The sequence below is a fragment of the Triticum urartu genome, chromosome 1A, assembly GCF_056163025.1.
Source record: "Triticum urartu cultivar PI428250 chromosome 1A, HENAU_Tu73, whole genome shotgun sequence".
NCBI classification, from domain to species: Eukaryota; Viridiplantae; Streptophyta; class Magnoliopsida; order Poales; family Poaceae; genus Triticum; species Triticum urartu.
The window spans coordinates 13,331,555-13,351,395 of record NC_141873.1 but is presented as its reverse complement, the minus strand read 5'-3'; the positions used below and the strand labels follow the sequence as shown (position 1 = coordinate 13,351,395).

General features: G+C 41.0%; 1 pseudogene; it reads left to right on the top strand.

Annotated features, from left to right (window-relative positions):
• Nucleotides 1-1,831: 1,831 nt before the first annotated feature.
• On the top strand, nt 1,832-3,120 carry LOC125532526 (uncharacterized; annotated as a pseudogene).
• Nucleotides 3,121-19,841: the final 16,721 nt, after the last annotated feature.

Here is a 19,841-nt window from a genome sequence, read left to right as displayed (position 1 = left end):
AGTAGACTAGTTAGTCCGGCTTGGTGTCTTGGTTGTAGACGCGTGATAGGAGTTGACTAGGTGTCCATTTAGGACTTCATGTCATGTCGTGAGTACTAGTCTAGGTTGGGTCCGACTAGAATTATATGCACATGGCCGTGAGTCTTTTGTATCACGTGAGAAAAGGAGAAAATAAAAAGAGGAAAAAGAAAGGCACGACGTGCCTTTGGCAAAAGTTTTTGTGTGCGTGTGTTCGTCTACATTGATATGATCAATCCTGTGGGCGAGTTCCAACAAGTGGTATCAGAGCTAGGTCGATTTGAAGCTGCGCTTGCCCCGGGGTGGCAACCCGACTAGCGCCTCGGGGCGGGCGATGTTGTCGTTGGGTGGTGCAGCGACGAGGAGGATCATGCGATCGTCGTTCGGCGGAGCGACATGGAGGGAGACGACATGCCGTCGTCGGGAAGGCGGTGGAAGACGATCGTTGACAGGAGCAATGGTGCCGTGGTGCGGTGTCGGAAAGTCGTCAAGATCATCGTCCGCGTGAGTTTCATGAGTCAAGGAGTCGTGCGAGTCAACACGTCTCGGTCGGTTGGTCATCATCGTTGTGTCAGCGTCGTCATGTCCAAGTGCTCGTCTCTGTGAGGAGGCGTTGAAGATGAATCGTGCTCAGGTCGTCTATGTGTCTCGACGAGAGGATCAAGTTCAAGTATTTGGGGGCGGTAAACCATTGAAGGTGAGTCTCTTCAATGAGGCCATGTCTCTCTACATGAGGCTGGAGTGCATGGTGTAGTGCACAGGGTGCTGTGATTCACAAGGAGTCGGCATGTATCTTGCTAGGGTGGATGGTGAAGTTTACCGGGTGGGGTTTTCCACAAGTTACTGGCGAGGCTGAGTAGTCCAAGGCATATTTGAGGTGGTCCGTAAATTCGGCAAGTCAGAATTGGAGGGGAGAATGTTGACAACAATCTAGCCGGCAATTTGACTTGTCGTGCTGCGAGCGGATGAGTCGACAAGGAGCGGATCATCAACAAGTCAAGATCAGAAAAGCACGGAAGACGGAGTGTCAAGATTAAGGGAAGATTGTTAGCAGTAATCTTGTCTAGTAGTAGACTAGTTAGTCCGGCTTGGTGTCTTGGTTGTAGACGGGTGATAGGAGTTGAGTAGGTGTCCATGTAGGACTTCATGTCATGTCGTGAGTACTAGTCTAGGTTGAGTCCGACTAGGATTATATGCACTTGGCCGTGAGTCTTTTGTATCACGTGAGAAAAGGAGAAAATAAAAAGAGGAAAAAGAAAGGCACGCCACGTGCCTTTGGCAAAAGTTTCTGTGTGCGTGTGTTCGTCTACTTTGATGTGATCGATCTTGTGGGCGAGTTCCAACAGCCGTTTACTGTGTCGAAATAAATTCAGTAATTCTAGGGTTGTATGTACGTATGTTAAGTTCCAGTATCTTTAATTGGCCTTTTATCACTCATATTTTGGCGTGGTCTGCATGTTTGAAGTAAAGCAATATTTTGAGTTATCCATGGTTACAATTCTGGTCATGATGGGGGCGCATGATTATTTATGATAAGCTGCTATAACTTTGATTGGCGCCTAGCGCATTGCGTGCTAGGACAGTTTTTAATTCTGTGCAGGGTTTTCTTTCTAAAAAAACAGTTTCTATAACTACATTATTTTGATGATTTTAGGTAACATTTATTTCCTTTTGGTTATGGCTTTTGAAGGTTATTGTATGGTGACGTGCTCAGCGCTGATTGGTGGATAACATCGGAGTCCTCCGAGGTGAAATATCTTTTTCCTAATCCATCGTCCGGTGTGTCTGTTTGTACTTGCTGAGGTGCTGTGAAATGGAGTGCAGAAAAGATGCGGCCCTTGTTGCAAAGGAGGCTGCGGAGAGGAAGTTTGAAACTATGACTACCATCTTCAAACATTCTACTTCCAGGGCAAGGAAAAGGAAGCAGAATGTAGGATTAGAAACATCCGCAGTGCACCATAACGTCCATATGCCGTTCCAAGCAAACGAGGCACCAATGCCGCAAACTGAGAATGTTCATGCAGTACAAGCTGAGAATCAAGATGGAAGCAGTGCTAGAAATTTTCAGTGGAGTCCAGTATGTGTGGCAGGTGAAAGTATTCTGGCTTCTAGCAACACTGGAGCCACAGAGTTTCAACATGTTAATGGTGGGTGCAATGGGAAATTGCAACCTCCTACCAACATCAGCCTAAGCAAGTCCTTTCGTAAGGATGAAATGAGAAAACTTTTGATTAAAAAAGCAAAGAGTGGTTTAACCGAGAAGCTGAGGAAGAATAGAACTAACAAGAATGATTCGGGTACAAACACAGATGCTGAAAAAGAAGAGGATCACCCATCCACCTATATTGTTCCTGATCCTCATTTTCATGATTTTGATAACGATTGTACCGAGGAATCTTTTCAGAGTGGTCAAGTTTGGGCTTCGTATGGTGACAAAGATGGCATGCCTCACTCTTATGTGCTCATTAAGAAACGTCTGTCCTTATCACCATTTAAGCTCGGAATAAATTTTCTCCACGGCGCAAGGACGAGCAATGAATTTGGGTCTTTCGATTGGGTTTCTTCTGATTTAAGAAAGATGTGTGGTGATTTCAGGATTGGCATGTATGAAACCTGCAGTGCATTGAACGCATTCTCTCACTAGATTACATGGGATAAAGGTCCTCGTGGGATAATCAACATTTTATCCATGGAAAGGCGACATATGGGCCGTGTACCGAAACTGGTCACCTGATTGGAGTGGAAATACTCCTGATAATGTGATGCAAGTCTATGATCTGGTTGAGGTTCTGGATTCAGAACGGTTTTTGGATTTATGATGCTGAGCACGGCATTTCTGTCGCCGCATTGATCAAGGTTGTTGTATTCAGAACGGTTTTTCGACGCTGCCCGGATGGGTATGCCATCAAGAGGATTATGAAAGTAGAGATGCTTCGGTTTTCACACCAGGTTCCTTTTTATAGGATGACAGAGGAAGAAGCTCCAGATGTGCCCATGGGTTGCTATGAGATAGACCCAGCTGCTCTTTCTAAAGAGCTCCTTGAGGAGATCATAGAGGCAGTGGAGGAGGGTAACGAGATACCAGGGGAAGAAGCTATTTAGTGCCGACAAAGATGGTTGTGAGCTACCCCGAGCTGCCACCTCCGATCAACTTCAAAGGAAAACTGAAACAGTGGAGAAAGGCAATGCTGATGAAAACATTGATTGATGCTGATCATTAGATGCCTTCTATGTTTCTTGATACCTGCCATCTGTACTGAATATTTGTTGGCATGTTGTAACTTGCATGTTTTCCTAACTTTTATTTCTCTTAAACATGAATTTTGTTGTAATTGAACTAGTACATATGGGGCTAGCCATTCTGTGTTGTAATTGGGTAGCTTGGACATTTAGTAACTAGCTCTACTTTTTATCAGTGGAGAACCAAAGTTAAGTTTGTGCGAGCTTCTCTGTGAATGATATTCTACCATGCATGGGACATCCTGTACATTTATCCACCATCTGTTGTTACTTTGATATTCATGCCACGCTTTCTAGGTTGCCACAAAAAATGTTTTGTTTCTTAGTGTTAAATATTTCATTGTGGTAATTTTCCTTCCCTTGCTTTTAGCTCTTTATGGAATCTATTTGGAGTTTGTATTAAAATAAATCTGCTTGCTTCCATTTTTTTATTTGTGATGTTTTTAAAGAGAGTTCAATTATTTATCCACCTAATTAATTAGGATTTTATAAATTTATTTTGAATTTCGCGATTTAAGGGTTTTGTATCAACTTTAAACAAAGCCAAATTACTAACATTATGTACTTATTATTTTGATTTTATTTGTGAAATAGAGTTGTATTCTATAAATCAAACCACTTTTTCCCATATAAATATCATTCAAAAGTTCTCTTATTATTGGACTATACAAGGATTTCATTCAAAAATCAATATGCATGCAATTATATGTAATTTCCTATCTGGTTCTATTTCTAGGCGACCAGCATTTTTGAGTGTGTTCTTTATCCAATCCTTCATGGACATTTTTCCAAAACTGTGCGAAATGTTTTTTCTTGCATTTCGTAAACACTTTTTAAAATTTTCATGAATAATTTTTAAATTGTGAAAAAATATTATTAAATGGTAAGAATGTATTTTCAAATGTCATGAAGCTTTTATAAATCTATGCACATTTTTTATATGTTATGAACATTTGGTGAATATTTTTTTCCAAAAATGTAAGGAACACTTTTCAAATTGTCACCAATTAATTTTATGAGTCGATTGTGGTTGTCTTGGTGTTATGACACATCACGTTCCCTCCTTGTGTGGTCTCTCAAGGTTTCGGCTTTCTGGCCACGGTGGCTAGATCTAGATGGGATCTGGCCCTCGTAGCTGGTTGTCCTCCGCGTGTGGAACGACATTTGTATCAGTCGATTTGGTCGTCTTGGTGTTATGACACGTCGGTTCCACCCTTTTGTGGTCTCTGATGTGTCGGCTTTCTGGCGGCGGTGACTAGATTTAGATGGGATTTTGCGCCCGTAGCCGGTTGTCCTCTGCGCGTGGAACGACATTTGTATCAGTCAATCCTGGTCGTCTTGGTGTTATGGCACGTCGGTTCCCCCTTGTGTGGTCTGTCAAGGTGCCGGCTCTCTGGCGGCAGTGGCAGGTTGTTCTTGGATGCCGGGGCGGTGGCCTTGGGCGGTGATGCTACTCGTTATGCTTGGTGGTAAGCGGCGTTGCAATAGTGGCGGTGTCTCCCCTTGGCAATGTGGGTAACAACGGGCGGAATGGCGGGTGATACCAATGTCGGCGTAACATAGCTAGTGGTTGCTCCAAGTATGTCTCTGGAGGCCTTGCGGTGGCGGCAGCAGCCCCTCACTTCGCGGGTTGGATTGGCAACCTTGCTTCCGTTTGTGCCATGTGTGAGGGCCCGAGCAGAAGCTCATCGTTTCCGCGCCAGCGTCGGCGACGATTGTGGGTGCTGCTTCCCTCCAGGGGTCGGTGGTTGTCGGTTCCATCACGTTGTCTTGGCTTCAGGTAGCTAGAACCCTTGTCCATCCTCTCAGGCTCGACGAGGCGCCCCTGCATCCAAGAAAAGAGATCCTCCATGCTGCCCTGCAATGCACCGCATGGAGCAATGGGCCTGCATGCAGCCGAGGAACCCAAGCGACATAAGCTGACTGGCGGAAACGACTGACAGAGAAACGTGCTGCTCAGTTCTCTTCTCCCCCGCCCCGTGATCAGATCAGATATGTGATAATTCGCATGATTTCACTGCCGCTACCCCTCCATCCCCCCCCCCCTTGCAATTGCAGTGCACCTTCTCACCCTTTCTACCCCTCTCTCCATCCCGTGCTTTCATTGGTAAGCTAGGAAAAGATCCATGTTTGCAACAGATCTGGGGTGTATGCGCGCAGATGCAATACCATAAGATATGCCTCCATTCTCCATTGTGTCGATTACCTCCATGAATATTATATGACTTCATTTCAAAGCGGAGGAATCAATCTGACCTTCCTTTGGCTCGGTTGCAGTGCCTTCCATCGATATATCATACAACATCGAAGCGGAGGAACCCAACTCCCTATCTCTTACCCTTCTTCCTCCAGTAAATACACATCTCTTTTGATACCTTATGTTGGTAAGGACCCCCAGACTTCTTGTGTTTTGTTCAATATTATATGTTTTGCTTAATTATGTGAAGTTCTTGAAGTATGATTAGTTTGAGGATAATTCTTGGACAGAATATTAATACCTCCAGTGATTGCGAGTATATATACTTGAACCTGATTTTTCATTCCTTGCTTAAGGTATAACCTGCGTGTGGAAGCACACAATTGCGCGCCTAGAGTCCATGTATATGTATTTTTTGTTTTAGATTTTTGAAGTACACATATTTGTCCATACTAAATAATGTTATTGAAGAATACCCTGAATGTATAACATGGTAACTTTTTACATGAATAATTTTCTATTTCTCTATGTATTAGTAGTCAAAGTTATATTGTATGACTGCAAGCATCCTTCTTAATCTCTGCAATTATATTTACATTGTCGAATGGCTCCATATGTGATGCTTTCTTTTAATTATTGTAGATTCAGTACGGAATTAAATCTGAATATTGATTGTTTATACCGTATGATATTAAGATAGTGGTATAACAGATTCAGTACAGAATTAAATCTGAATATTGATGGTTTATACCGTATTGCGGTTGTACCTATTTATGTTAGGTTCCTGTATTTTAATTTGGCCTTCTATGTGCACATCGTGTGTTTGGCGTATTCTGTATCGTATTGTAGGCAGGGTGATATTTTTAGTTTTGTGTGGTTATAATATAATTCCAGTCTTGCGATCATGGCATGGTTATTTATAATAAGCTCTCGTAACTGCGATTTGGCGCCATGTGTATTTCATGCTAGGGCAGTGTTCGAATTCTGTGCAGTTATTAGTTAACTATGTTGGCAGAATTCTGTGTCTGAAAAAAGATTGTATATCTGCAACCGGCTGATGATTTTAGGTAATATTTCAATTCCTCATCCAGTCTGGCCCTCCATTGGCTCGGTTGCAGCGCCTTCCACCGATCTACATCCTACAACAACGAAGAGGAGGGATTCAGCTCTCTGCCTTATCCTTCTTCCTTCAGTAGAGACCCATCTCTTTTGATACCTTATGTTGGTAAGGACCTCCAGACTGTTTGTATTCTGTTCAATAGAATCTGCTTGCTTATTTATGTGAAATTCGTGGAGAAATGATCAGTTTGTGGATAATTCTTGGAGAAAGATATTAGGATCGCCAGTGATTGCAAGTATATATAGTTGAACGTGAATTTTCTTCCCTTGCTTTTAGCTCTTTATGGACTCTATTCGGAGTTTGTATTAAAATAAATTTGCTTGCTTCCATTTTTTGATTTGTGATGTTTTTGAAGAGAGTTGAATTATTTATCCACCTAATTAATTAGGTTTTTATAAGTTTATTTTGAATTTATTTTTTGTATCGAATTTAAACAAAACCAAATTGCTAACATTGTATACTTATTATTTTGATTTTATTTGTGAAATAGAGTTGTATTCTATAAATCAAACCATTATTACCCATATAAAATCATTCAAAAGTTTTGTTATCAGTCGACGCTATAAGGATTTCATTCAAAAAATCAAAATGCGTGCAATTATATTAAAAATGCTCATTGTGTATATAAAAAAATATTCAACATGTTTTCTAAAAGTGTTCGTCGTGTCATATAAAACTCAATTGGTGCTCTGGTTGCTCTTTAGATGGTTGAATAAGCATGGACCGTGTTGTTGGATGAAGCCAAAGGGGTGTTGTATGAGCAGATGAGGAAACTAGTTATAAAGCAGGAGATGGCATCTGGATCAAGTAAGGCAAGTGCAATTCCTAGAGAAAAACCTATTGCTTCCTGGGCAAGAAAGAACACGCAATTTTTTTTATCAGCAACATCTAGAGTGTAACCTCCTACTCGCATCAAGCTAACCAAGACCATACCTAAGGCACAAGAAGGTGAAGACCAGTTTGCTGAGAAGGTGAATAAGACGAGAAGTAAAACAGTCAAAGTAAAAGAGAGTTCGTGAAGCGAACGGTTCTGATAGTAACAAAGATGTTGGAAATGAAGATGATCATCCATCAACTTGTATTGTTATTGATCCTTAATTTAACGATTTGGTAAGGATCATGTCAAGAAATCTTTTCAGAATAATCAAGTGGGGTTCAAATAATGGTGACAAACACGGTATGCGCCACTGCTATGTGTTTATTAGAAATGTATTTTGATGTCTCCATTTAAGCTCAGAATAAGCTTTCTGAATGGCTCAATGTCCGGTGTCAGAAAGATGTAAGGAAGAACCATGTGCTGAAATGGGTTAGGAGCCATTGGTAAGGGCTGACCACTCAACCTGATCCGTCGGATATCTATCAGAAGGTACCCGACTTGCTAGAACACTCCCCTTCAGTTCCTCTCTCCGCATCGTGCTATCCAATATCCGTCCTTAACATTTGTTTCAAAACCATGCGAAATGTTCTTTACATTTCATGAACACTTTTTAAAATTGTCATGACTAATTTAAACATTGTGAAAGCTTATTGTTATATGGATAACATATTTTAAATTATCATGATGCATCTATAAATCTGTGTTTTTTATATGTTCTCAACATTTGATGAACATGTTTTTTTAATGTAAGGAACACTTTTTAAAATTGTGACCACTTAATGTTGAATGGTAAGAACATTTTTAAAATTTCAGTATTTTTTTCTAAATTGATTCTCATTTTAAATATATCACGAACATTTTCATTGGTTGTGGAAACAATTGTTTAATCTGCGTGAACAAATGTGCAGATACACATTGGAGATTTTTAGCAAAAAAAAAATGTTAAACAGGTCTCGTTCATTTCTAATAGTGGTCAGATTACTTAATATTTTTTATTGTGTATATTAAAATTGTTCATCTTGTTTTTTTTAAGTGTTCACCTGTAAAATCAGTTGGTTCTCCAAGTGCTCTCAAGATGGCCGAATTAGCATGGCGCGCGAATGCAGAACACTACAAATATTACAGAAATTGGGAACACTTATTAGCCCCATACTCAAACACCGAGGATGCAGAAACTAGAGACATGCCAATTAATCTGATAAGCTTTCTTGTATGGAGTGGTGGTCGCACCGATTTGGTTAGGGCCCTAGATATCTATTTTCTTATGTTGCTCTATGCAGAATTTTTTTTCTTGCCTTCTCTTCTGGTGCTCTTTGGTCTGCTCGTCTATGGCCTGCTGCTGCACTGTCTTTGCAATGATCTAATAGAAGGAAGAGTCATGTACTTGACAATGTCACCCAGGACATGCACATGTTTTGACCGGGTTCCCTATCGTGAGACAACAGAACAGAAGTCAGAAAAAGAGCTTCTCCCAGTGCAACATGAAGAGAAAACTTAAGCTCAAGTGAACAAAGTCTCACAGGAATGCTCTGCCGTCTTCCTTTCTCAAAAAAAAAAAATTAAAGATGCAGAAACTCCACGTAAAACGATGCATATATCCCTAGATCAGCTGTATGCATGAGCTATTTTGACAACAATTCTTTGTCTGAATTATATATTAGATGTATCAACATGAACTTCTTTGCAAGAATTAGAAAAGATAAAAGGTAGTAGAATCTACAATTTTTAATTAAGGACATAAGTATTCATGGATTGGTTGTCATTCATGGAGTTGATGGTGACTAAAATGAAGATGGGCTTCAGCGTTATGTCTGGCTCCGACGCAGTTGTTTCCTTTCTCCCCACCCTTCTCAGTTGCTTCCCCTCTATCCAACACTCTCTAGATCTCACCGTAATCCTCCATTAATTCGTGTGCTTACTGCACCTCCGGTCCTCCCCACCTTCCCCATCTTGCAGCGCCACCTCCCTGATCCTTCCTGCCTTCTCCGAAGCCGTGGTCCACTCGTAAGGAAACTCATGCCCGTGCGTGCAGCAGATCTGGTTGTGTGTTACGTTTCTGCACGGCTCCCTGACTTATCCTTCTTCCTCCAGTAATGACCCATCTCTTTTGATTTATGTTGGTTAGGACCCTCATACTGCAGGCAGTGCGCCGAAGAGCCTGTTCCCCGAGAGGCCAATGAAGGGGAGGTGGCGCAGCGAGGCGAGGGACTCGGGAAACGGGACGGCTACATGCGGCAGCTGCCTTCGCAGGGAGCGAGAGGCGGACATGGCCACCATGGCGCGTGCGGCGTCCACGAGCGGGAGGGGGCTGAGCGAGTGGCTGTGCACCGGCTGGCACACAACTGCACATGCAACGGCTCACACACAGCGGTGGCTGGCTGGCTAGCTAGCCAGCACGCACGGGTGCGCAGCGACTGGCTCCGCTAGCACGCCCGCCGCAGCCAGAACACGAGATGCTGGACGATGGCGAGCGGTAGTACAAGCCATAACCCCGCAACCCGTACCGCCGTGCCGAGCGGTCGTGCGTAAGCACTTGGCTGCAGGCATGCGCGAGACCCTTGGCACTGGTCATGGTTGTTAGAAGTAATCTTGTCTAGCAGATTAAATAGTTAGTTTTGTTTGAACTATGCTGATCATGTACGAGGTGCAGGACTAGCTAGCTAACGTGTTGTGATAGGAAGGCGACGTGTTGGGTTAGCTATCCTTGCACGTATAGGTTTAGTAGTAGTCAGCGTCGGCCAGGAGTTCTAGTTTAGGATAGTGATTATGTTAAGAGTCCGGATAGGTTTCTTGGTGCGTTCGTATTGGAAGTCTTGTACCAGTCGGATAGTTAGCTGGTGCGTGAGGCCGTGTATATATACACACCAGATTATGTGAGATCGAAACATCGTGAGAAAAGAAGAAAATAAAAAGAGAAAAAAGAAAGGTACAACACGTGCCTTTGGCAAAAGTTTTTGAGCGTGCGTGTTCGTCTACTTTTATGTAATCGATCCTGAGGGCTGAAGTCCAACAATTGGTATCAGAGCAAGGTTGATTTGAAGCCGCGCTTGCCCTGGGGTGGCGATCTACTAGCGCCTCGGGGCGGGCCATGAAGTCGCTGGATGATGCGGCGAAGAGGAGGAACAAACGATCGTCGTTCGTCGGAGCGACAAGGAGGGAGATGGTATGTTGTCGTCGGCAAGGTTGTGGAAGAAGATCATTGATGGGAGAGGTGGTGCCGAGGTGCGGTGCTGGAGCTCATCAAGATCGTCGTCCGGGGGAGTCGGATGAGTCAAGGTGTCGTGCAAGTTTGCACGGTCAGTCGTCGTTGCGTCTGTGAGTCGTCATCGTGTCCAAGTGCTCGTCTCTGTGTGGATTCGTTGGAGTGGAAGCAATGTGCACGGTGTTCCGTGAGTCATGTCCATGTCCCCGTGGAGCGTCCTGGTTGCGGCCAGTGTGCATTCGGTGTGATGCTGAAGGTGGACGATGGTAGGCGACGCCATTGTAAAGCGAGGAGATGTGCGAGCAGTGGAGAGTGGATCTACTGTAAGCAAGTATAAGGAGTATGGTGCGGACCGAGTGCAAGGCAGCGGCCAAGCAATAGCGGTGGCACAACATTGTAGAGCAAGGAGGTTCTGCATGTTTCCAGACGGGTCGTACTCAGTATATGGATATGACGGTTGAGTCGATGAGTCGACAAGATGCGGATCTTCAACGAGTCAAGACAGAGCGAGTATGAGGAGATGACAAGTCAAGATTAAGGAGAGATTGTTAGAAGTAATCTTGTCTAGCAGATTAAATAGTTAGTTTTGTTTGAACTATGCTGATCATGTACGAGGTGCAGGACTAGCTAGCTAACGTGTTGTGATAGGAAGGCGACGTGTTGGGTTAGCTATCCTTGCACGTATAGGTTTAGTAGTAGTCAGCGTCGGCTAGGTGTTCTAGTTTAGGATAGTGATTATGTTAAGAGTCCGGATAGGCTTCTTGGTGCGTTCGTATTGGAAGTCTTGTACGAGTCGGATAGTTAGCTGGTGCGTGAGGCCGTGTATATATACACACCAGGTTATGTGAGATCGAAACATCGTGAGAAAAGAAGAAAATAAAAAGAGGAAAAAAAGGTACAACACGTGCCTTTGACAAAAGTTTTTCAGCATGCGTGCTCGTCTACTTTTATGTGATCGATCCTGAGGGCTGAAGTCCAACAATGATGGCGCTCGCATCAGGCTAGAGAAGGAGCGATGGCGGCGCACTGCAGCGTGGCGAACTCCAACCTCAGCAGCACCAGAGTGGCGGCGGCCATGGTTACCATCTCCGGACCGCATACCCTGGAGCTCCTCATGTGCCACAAAGCTCCGCCAGCACGGCGAAGGCGCTGCTCCAAAGCTTCCCTGGTGACCAGTATGGTGGAGGCGCTGCGGCATGGGTTGCGGCTGCGCACGCGGGGACGATATGCGATGGTGAAGATCTAGGCAGGGACCCAGACTCAGGTCGTGTGGTGGCTGTTTTATGGGATTGGAGCGGCCATAGCGGGCTACGAGATCGTTCGTTTCTCACTATTGGAATTTTCGTATACGATGGGTGTCAGCGTCTTTGCCGAGAGCCAAAACACGGGCACTCGGCAAAGTATGTAACGTCGAGAAACACAGCCGGCAAAAGGAATAAATCGGCAAACACATGATAATGCCGACAGCATTGCTCGGCAAACAGGCTATACTCGGCAAAGGCACTATTTACCGAGGGCCATCTGGTCACACACGGCAAAGTTTTGCCACGTGGCACATTCGGCGGCAACTAGGCATGGTCACAGTTGTAACTCTTTGCCGAGAGTGGCTCTAGGCAAACATTTAGTCCCACCTCGCCTACCGACTAGCAAAAAGACATGTTTAAATAGTTCAATAGTCCAACGGCATTAAGCTTCGGTCTTCATTAGTAAACTTGAGTTCAGTTGTACCCTAACAATAAATATTTTAGGGAACTCTGAATATCTATCCGATTATTGGCAAGATGAGATATATCTGTTTTCTTTTTTGGTATTTTTTGTTTCCAACTATTAGTGCATACTAGAAGCATACTGCATTCAACTTTGAATAACTGCAGCAAGTGTGGATGATGAGTTCAGTGACACTAAAACCCTGACATTTAGCACTTTCAGTCAATAGCTGCAACCGCACAAGAAGTAGAGTATGAAATAGATAGCCAAGAATATGTGTAATATTGTATAGTATAGGCATAGAGTTTCATTGGTAATGGGTTTCAGTGACACAGAGCAGCAAAGAATAAACTTGAGGTCAGTTATACCCTAACTTCAGTTTCAATTTCAGTGACAAATTGCAGCAAGTAGGGAACTCTGGATATGTGATACAGAGAAGCAAGATCAGGTATCTGTTTTCCTTGTTTTCGTTCAGGTATTGTTTGTTTCCACAAATATATTGTTAGCAATGTGCTGCCCTACAAACATTACTAGTACAAACATTAGTCTCTGCTGAGTTTAAACTCTAAATAACTGTAGCAAATGCAAATGATGAGTTCAGTGACTAGGACAGGCAGTAGAGAATCAGCTTCACTGACACAAGTCTGACATTTAGCATTTTCAATATATTTTGAATGTTCAGACTTTTAGTACAGACTTGAAAGAGGCGCGTACTTGTCTTGACGTTTGGGCGAACCCTCGAACTAGAAGAAGAAGCAAGATTTGATTTGGAACCCCGGTTTCATACCTTTAGGAAATTCGGTGAAACCAGATGCAAAATACTCAAACAAGAAGCGAGGTTCGAAGCCAGATGCAGAGAAAAAAAGGGGGGAAACAAACTCGAAGCGATTTGTTCAAGAAGAAGCAGATGCTTACTCATGACTCCGCAATGGTAGCAGGGTCCCTCCTTCTTCACCATGACTCCGCAATTGTCACCGCCGACCCATTTTCGCCCTGGCGGCCGGTCTGCCGTGATTTTTCAAGCATAATTCAAAAAAAATACAAACATTTTATATAGTTTCACAACAAAAAAAATATATCATAGTTCACAAGCCTAATAAATATATCATAGTTTACTAGCCAAATAAAAAGTTAACTATCTTAAATACATTTTAAACAAGATACATCTATTGGTTGCCAACGTGAGCCCATATATATATGCTCAACCAAATCATTTTGCAGTTGAATGTGAGTTTCCCGATCACGCATTTGATGATGAAATTGGGTGAACTGTGCAAACATTGCCGCTCCTCCATGCTTAGGCAAAACATTGTCACCTTGAAAATGAAACCCTTGGTCATAGATACATTCTGGGTGCTCATCCTCTACATTCATATTGTGCATGATCACACAAGCAATCATCATCTCCCACAACTTCTTGCTGCTCCAATTGGAGGATGGTTGTCTTTGTTACAGGAGATGCATCTAAGTGGGGCAGATCCAAGGAATGCATGGCGCCATTGTCCAGCCTCTGCACGCCGGCATGATGGGTAGGCATTGTAGCAGATAACCGTTGGACATCACGTATGGCAGATGGCTAACATGTTTAGCATTTTACAACAGATATCACCTGGCAGGCAGGACCAGTGGGCGTGTAGATAATGGAACATTTTGTAAAAAATGCAAGTAACATTTTTTATAATCACGACCATTTATTGTTCACTAGTAAGAACATTTTTTAAATTTCATGATTTTTTTATAAATGAATATTTATTTTTAATACATCATGAAGGATTTCATTAGCTGTGGAAACACGTGTTCAAACTGCACGAACATATGTGCAGATGCACATTGGACATTTTTACTAAAAACTCTAAGTAGTTTTTGTTACATTACCAAAAGTGGTCATATTATAATAAAAAATGTTCATTGTGCATATAAAAATGATCATCATGCTTTTAAAAATTGTTCATTGTGTAATATAAAAATCTGTTGGTGCCCCAGGTGCTTTCCACATCATCGAATAAGCATGGACAATGTTGTTGGATAAAAGCATTTGGGTGTTGTATGACCCGATGAGGAAATTAGTTACAAAGCAGAAGATGACATCTTGATCAAGCAAGGCAAGTGCAACTGCTGGTGCCTAACGTGGTGCTTCTAGGGCAAGGAAAAACAAGCATAATGGCTGATTAGCAACACCTGCGGTGCAACCTCCTACTCGCGTCAACCTAACAAAGACAATTCCTCAAGCTCAAATGCTGAATTTTTTTGACTTAGAAGGCTAAGAGCGGTTTGAATGAGAAGCTAAAAAAGAAGATAAGTAAATAAGTCAAAGTAAGAAGCGTTCATGATGTGAATGGTTCTAGTAGTAACAAAGATGTTGAAAATGAAGATGATCACCCATCAACTTATATTGTTATTGAACTTAATTTAATGATTTTGATAAATATCATGTTGATAATGCTTTCTAGAGTAGTCGAGTTTAGGCTTCAAATGGCGACAAACACGGTATGCATCACTATTATGTGTTTACTAAGAAATGTATTTCCGCGTCTCAATTTAAGCTCCGATTAATCTTTTTGAATGGCTCTAGGTCAAGCAATGAAAGTGTGTTTTTCGGTAGGGTTTCATCTGGCCAAAGAAATATGTTAGGAAGGAACAAGTGCTGAGATGGGCCAGCAGCCATTATAAAGGTCCGCTACTCAAGCAGATCCATCGGGGATCTATCAGAAGAAACCTGGCTCCTCATCAGTTTCGCCCATCGTATCATGCCATCCCATCTTTCCTGAACATTTTTTTAAAACTATGGGAAATTTTTTACATTTCATTAAGACTTCTATAAATTGCCCTGAATAATTTTAAAGTTATGAAAATTTATTGTTAAATGGTAAGTATGTCTTTTAAAATGTCATGAAGCTTGTATAAATCCACGAACATTTTTTATTTGTTATCAACATTTGATGAACTTTTTTAAAATCTATGGAACACTTTTAAAATCGTTGCCATTTATTTTTTTAATGGTCAGAACATTTTTTTATGTCAAGAATAGTTTTTCTAGATGAATTCACATGTCTAATATATCATCAATATTTTCATTAGATGTGGAAACAGTTGTTTAAACTGCATGAAGATATGTGCAGATACTGCATCATTGTTATGTGTTTATAAAGAAATGTATTTCCATGCCTCCATTTAACCACGGAATAAGATTTCTAAATGGCCCAAGGTTGAGTAATGAAGTTGGGTTGTCCGATAGAGTTTCATCTGGTTTAAATAAGACATAACAAAGAAACACGTGGTGACATGGCTCAGTAACGGCCGACTTTTCAATCTGATCTATCGTAGTTCTATCGAACGGAACCTGGCTTACTGGAATGCTCCCCTTCAGTCACCCCCCACCAGCCGCCTCATGCTATCCAATCCTTCATGAACAATTTTTTTAAAATAGTATGAAATGTTTTTTACATTTCATTAACACTTCATGAATAATATTTAAATTGTGAAAAATTATCGTGAAATGGTAAGAACACCTTTGAAAATGTCATTAAGATTTTATAATCTATGAACATTTTTACATGTTTTCAACATTTGATTAACCTTCTTTCAAAAATATAAGGAACACTTTTGAAAATTGTGATCATTTCTTATTGAATGGTATGATCATGTTTTAATCTTGAGATTTTTTTGTAGTTTAATAAAAAAATTAAATCACGAACATTCTCATTAGATGTGGAAACACTTATTTAAACTAAGTGAACAAATGTGTAGATACACATTGGACATTTTTTGTAAAAATTTCTAAATAGGGTGTTTTACATTTCTAAAATTTGTCATATTATATTAAAAATGTTCGTTGTGTATATAAAAAATATTCATCATGTTTTCTAAAAGTGTTCGTCGTGTAATAGAGTTGTATTATATAAATCAAAGCAGTGATCCTCATATAAAAATCATACCAAAGTTTTATTATCAATGGACTCTATAAGGTTTTCATTCAAAAAATGAATATGTATGTAATTATACTTAATTTCCTATCGGGTTATATTTCTAGGCGACCTGCATATTTGAGTGTGCTCTATATCAGCATATTGCATATGTACATGTTATATCTATTTGTTAAGGGAGTGCTTTATCAGAAATCAGTTTTTTACAGCCTAAAGCGCCAACTTTAGAACATCCTATGGGACCTTCCCATGCAAATTTATATTTGAACGAAAACGTCTAATGGAATTTTCAATTTCAAAAACTATGGATTTTTTCTCTCCCCCAGTTTTGTTGACGGCACACTCCAAAATTTCATACTCGACAAAGGCACTATTTACGGAGGGCCATCTGGTCACACACGGCAAAGTTTTGCCACGTGGCACATTCGGCGGCAACTAGGCACGGTCACAGTTGCAACTCTTTGCCGAGAGTGGCTCTCGGCAAAGATTTAGTCCCACCTCGCCTACCGACTAGCAAAAAGACATGTTTAAATAGTTCAATAGTCCAACGGCATTAAGCTTCGGTCTTCATTAGTAAACTTGAGTTCAGTTGTACCCTACCATTAAGCATTTTAGGGAACTCTGAATATCTATCCGATTATTGGCAAGATGAGATATATCTGTTTTCTTTTTCAGGTATTTTTTGTTTCCAACTATTAGTGCATACTAGAAGCATACTGCGTTCAACTCTGAATAACTGCAGCAAGTGTGGATGATGAGTTCAGTGACACTAAAAGCCTGACATTTAGCACTTGCAGTCAATAGCTGCAACCGCACAAGAAGTAGAGTATGAAATAGATAGCCAAGAATATGTGTAATATTGTATAGTACAGGCATAGAGTTTCATTGGTAATGGGTTTCAGTGACACAGAGCAGCAAAAAATAAACTTGAGGTCAGTTGTACCCTAACTTCAATTTCAATTTCAGTGACAAATTGCAGCAAGTAGGGAACTCTAGATATGTGATACAGAGAAGCAAGATCAGGTATCAGTTTTCCTTGTTTTTGTTCAGGTATTGTTGGTTTCCACAAATATATTGTTAGCAATGTGCTGCCCTACAAACATTACTAGTACAAACATTAGTCTCTGCTGAGTTTAAACTCTAAATAACTGTAGCAAATGCAAATGATGAGTTCAGTGACTAGGACAGGCAGTAGAGAATCAGCTTCATTGACACAAGCCTGACATTTAGCATTTTCAATCTGTCTGAAATGTTCAGACTTTTAGTATAGACTTGGAAGAGGCTAGTACTTGTCTTGACGTTTGGGCGAACCCTCGAACTAGAAGAAGAAGCAAGATTTGATTTGGAGCCCCGGTTTCATACCTTTAGGAAATTCGGTGAAACCAAATGCAAAATACTCGAACAAGAAGCGAGGTTTGAAGCCAGATGCAGAGAAAAAAAGGGGGGAAACAAAGTCGAAGAGATTTGTTCAAGAAGAAGCAGATGCTTACTCATGACTCCGCAATGGTAGCAGGGTCCCTCCTTCTTCACCATCACTACGCAATTGCCACCGCCGACCCATTTTCGCCCTGGCGGCCGGTCTGCCGTGATTTTTCAAACATAATTCAAAAGAAAATACAAACATTTTATATAGTTTCACAAAAAAATATATCATAGTTCACAAGCCAAATAAATATATCATAGTTTACTAGCCAAATAAAAGTTAACTATCTTAAATACATTTTAAACAAGATACATCTATTGGTTGCCAACGTGAGCCCACATATGCTCAACCAAATCATTTTGCAGTTGAATGTGAGTTTCCCGATCACGCATTTGATGATGAAATTGGGTGAACTGTGCAAACATTGTCGCTCGTCCATGCTTAGGCAAAACATTGTCACCTTGAAAATGAAACCCTTGGTCATAGATACATTCTGGGTGCTCATCCTCTACATTCATATCATGCATGACCACACAAGCAATCATCATCTCCCACAACTTCTTGGTGCACCAATTGGAGGATGGTTGTCTTTGTTACAGGAGATGCATCTAAGTGGGGCAGATCCAAGGAATGCACGGTGCCATCATACAGCCTCTGCACGCCGGCATGATGGGAAGGCATTGTAGCAGATAAATGTTGGACATCACGTATGGCAGATGGCTAACATGTTTAGCATTTTACAACAAATATCACCTGGCAGGCAGGACCAGTGGGCGTGTAGATAATGGAACATTTTGTAAAAAATGCAAGTAACATTTTTTATAACCGTGACCATTTTTTGTTCACTAGTAAGAACATTTCTTAACTGTCATGATTTTTTTATAAATGAATACTTATTTTAATACATCATGAAGGATTTCATTAGCTGTGGAAACACGTGTTCAAACTTCATGAACAAATGTGCAGATGCACATTGGACATTTTTACTAAAAAGTCTAAGTAGTTTTTGTTACATTACTAAAAGTGGTCATATTATAATAAAAAATGTTCATTGTGCATATAAAAATGATCATCATGCTTTTAAAAAGTGTTCATCGTGTAATATAAAAATCTGTTGGTGCCCCAGGTGCTTTCCACATCATCGAATAAGCATGGACAATGTTGTTGGATAAAAGCATTTGGGTGTTGTATGACCCGATGAGGAAATTAGTTACAAAGGAGAAGATGACATCTTGATCAAGCAAGTCAAGTGCAACTGCTGGTGCCTAACGTGGTGCTCTGAGGGCAAGGAAAAACAAGCATAATGGCTGGTTAGCAACACCTGCGGTGCAACCTCCTACTCGCGTCAACCTAACAAAGACAATTCCTCAAGCTCAAATGCTGATTTTTTTGACTTAGAAGGCTAAGAGCGGTTTGAATGAGAAGCTAAAGAAGAAGATAAGTAAATAAGTCAAAGTAAAGAGCGTTCATGATGTGAATGGTTCTAGTAGTAACAAAGATGTTGAAAATGAAGATGATCACCCATCAACTTATATTGTTATCGACCTTAATTTAATGATTTTTATAAATATCATGTCGATAATCCTTTCTAGAGTAGTCGAGTTTAGGCTTCAAATGGCGACAAACACGGTATGCATCACTATTATGTGTTTACTAAGAAATGTATTTTCGCGTCTCAATTTAAGCTCAGATTAATCTTTTTGAATGGCTCTAGGTCAAGCAATGAAAGTGGGTTTTTCGATAGGGTTTCATCTGGTCAAAGAAATATGTTAGGAAGGAACAAGTACTGACATGGGCCAGCAGCCATTATAAAGATCCACTACTCAAGCAGATCCATCGGGGATCTATCAGAAGAGACCTGGCTCCTCATCAGTTTCGCCCATCGTATCATGCCATCCCATCTTTCCTGAACATTTTTTTAAAACTATGGGAAATTTTTTACATTTCAATAAGACTTCTATAAATTCCCCTGAATAATTTTAAAGTTATGAAAATTTATTGTTAAATGGTAAGTATGTCTTTTAAAATGTCATGAAGCTTGTATAAATCCACGAACATTTTTTATTTGTTATCAACATTGATGAACTTTTTTAAAATATATGGAACACTTTTAAAATCGTTGCCATTTATTTTT